The sequence below is a fragment of the Microtus ochrogaster genome, linkage group LG2, assembly GCF_000317375.1.
Source record: "Microtus ochrogaster isolate Prairie Vole_2 linkage group LG2, MicOch1.0, whole genome shotgun sequence".
Lineage (NCBI taxonomy): Eukaryota > Metazoa > Chordata > Mammalia > Rodentia > Cricetidae > Microtus > Microtus ochrogaster.
This window is the reverse complement of record NC_022028.1, coordinates 42,506,193-42,509,213: the sequence shown is the minus strand read 5'-3', so window position 1 is coordinate 42,509,213 and position 3,021 is coordinate 42,506,193.

The following is a 3,021-nucleotide window of genomic DNA, read 5'->3' as shown; positions in this document are numbered from 1 at the left end:
GGTGAGACGTCAGCCCTGTTTGAGAAGGGCCACTTAAAACTCATCCCTCTTTCCTTCTCCATTCTCGTCCTCACCCTTCCCTTCCTTTCCTCTCTTTGTTCATTTTTTTAAAATATTTATTTATTTATTATGTATGCAATATTCTGTCTGTGTGCACGTCTGCAGGCCAGAAGAGGGCACCAGACCTCCTTACAGATGGTTGTGAGCCACCATGTGGTTGCCTGGAATTGAACTCAGGACCTTTGGAAGAGCAGGCAATGCTCTTAACCACTGAGCCATCTCTCCAGCCCCCTCTTTGTTCATTTTTGAGACAAGGCTATAACCTAGGCTGGCCTCACTATGCAGCCAAGGCTGGCCTTGAACTTCTGGTTCTCCTGCCTCTGCTGCCATCTTATCAAGATCATAGGCACACACCACTACACCTGGTTCATGACGACTTTCTTATGATGAATTACAGTTAGGATCACAGGTAGGTTTTCCTTCCCAGACTTAATCAATTAAAAAAAAAAAACAAAAGCAAACAAACAAAAAACTAAAGACAACCAAAAAAAAATATTTAAACATCAGTTTGTTGGCTATTCGAGGGTCAAGACTGTTTATTTGGTTGGTTTTGTTTGTTTGTTTGGGTTTTTTTTTTAACATCAGAAAGAAAAGAAATGTCAGGTGGTGGGGGCGTACAGCACTTGGGAGGCAGAGGCAGCTGGATCTCTGCAAGTTCAAGACCAGCTGGTCTACAGAGTCATTTCCAGGACAGCCAGAGCTATTGCATAGAGAAACCCTGTCTCAAAAAAAATAAATAAATAAAAATAAAAGTGAAAAGAAAAGATCACAAACAGAAGCAGTCTTGAGAGAAATGTAAGGAGCACCAGGCAGAAGCACTCTGGACAGAGGCTTGTTGCTCTTAAGAAGAGTCCAGCCGGCTTCGCCTCCATTGAGGCTCTCTGCTGATTTCCAATCGGGCTGCAGTCAACACTGGCCCTATAAAGACAGCAGAGGGCCCCTGCCTGAGGATGTTTCCCCAGTCTTCTGGCCTGCAGCTGACAGTGCAGGGATTCATGAGCCAACGCCCCAGACAGCTGTTGGCAACACATGGGCAATGAATGACGATCGTATGTATGGGAGCCAAACACCTGTTACCAGCCATTCTCAGCTTTCCTGCTAAAGCCCTGCCTCCTGGGGATTCTGGTTTTACCACTGTGGGACGTCTAAACCACAAGCAGGAAAAGGCTGTGTTGTCTATGAAGGCCTGCGTGGCCTAGAAACTGTTCCAGAACAAATGAGAACCCTTGTCAATCCAAAGAGAGCACCCATGGGTGGAGACAACTTTTGGGTAGCCTGCTCCAAGCAAGGATAACTGCTGGGTAGCACAGCCTCTGAGAGGAGGCACAAAGGGGTTCTGCATTTGCAAAGACAGACAGACAGACACTTCTCCATTGAGACCAGATAGAGGAGATGCAAAATTCACAATCACGAATCAGGTAGCCTCTGTTTCAGAGAGGGCCCAGATAGTGGCAGCCTTGGCAGCTCAGCCTCCCTCTGCTGGTCCTCCCTGGCCATAGCTATACAGCCTGGCCTCCGGGCACACATCCTGTTGACTATAGTCTTTGGGACATCTAACTTTGTCACCAGGCCATTTCCTCCAAGGCCCTTGAAAACCTTCCACATGCCACTGACTCCACCAGGTGGGTATATCTTGGTGGGCACACCCTTCCTGGTTCCAGAGAGCTCTTCACTCACATCTTTGACTTGGTGGTTTTCGTTGAAGGTTTCTATAAATGGCTCAATCACCTTCATTCAATTTCTGGACCATTACATTACTCCATCAAGATCCTGCATCCAGGGCTGAGAAGATGGTTTAAGCTAACAAGCATCAGTCTGAGTTGGGAACCCCAGCACTGGGGAGGCAGAGACAGGCTGCTCCTTGGATAAATGTACTGGCCATCTAGCCTAGCCAAACGAGCCAGTTCCAGTAAAAAGTGGGAAATCCTGCATCAAAAAAAAGTTGCAGAATGACTAGAAAAAAACACCCAAGTTTAACCTCTGGCTTCCACACACCTGCACATATACCTGTGCACATACGTGTGTGCACATGCACACACACACACACACACAGAAAATGTACACACAAAAAATCCAGCATCCCCTCTATTCTGGGACTGTTTGAGTCAGACTCCAAGGGACCTGAGGCTGGGAGAACCTGCAGAGCTGGGCTCCTGGAGTCTCCCTGCGCTGAGGCTAGCCCCAACTCTACAAGTGCACGTGCCTCCCTACCCCAACTTCTTACACTCTCAGCTTCAACTGGGGTTTCTCGAACGTGATCACAGATTTTTACAGCTCACAGTCAGGGCTCTTCTTGCTTTACAGATGTTGGTTGAGGTGAGGGTTATGGGCTCCTAGCTCCTGTGTTACTTAGATGAAAACACAAAACAACAAACGTGGAGAATGTTTCAGATAGGGTTGGCCCTGGGAAGAATCTAGGAAAAAGAGTGATTGTCATGATACCTTAAGATTCAAGTCTGAGTGTGCCTAGAACATCCTTTCTTTGTATCAGTTTTATTGAGATAGAATTATGCATCCCGAAGCTCAAGTGTACAATTCAGCGATTTTTAAGCATAGAGTTCTGAAACAATAGCCATAATCTAATTTTAGAACAATTTCATTATCTCCAGACAAGTCCCACGCCAAATCCCTTCAAAGCATGTCCACCCCTCCTCCCAGAACCTTGGCAACCTTTAATCTACTTGACAACCCATTTGGACACTTCATATACACAGGCTCACACAGCACGTAATTTTTCTGTGACTGGACTCCTCACGGGCACACTGGAACATTTCCTTCATGTTAGTGCAGAATAATATTCTCCACCACAGCAGACCACTATTTTTATTGGACAGTGGAGTGTATTTTTTTATTTTCGAGACAGGGCTTCTCCATAGCTTTTGGTTCCTGTCCTGGAACTAGCTCTTGTAGACCAGGCTGGCCTCGAACTCACAGAGATCCGCCTGCCTCTGCCTCCCAAGT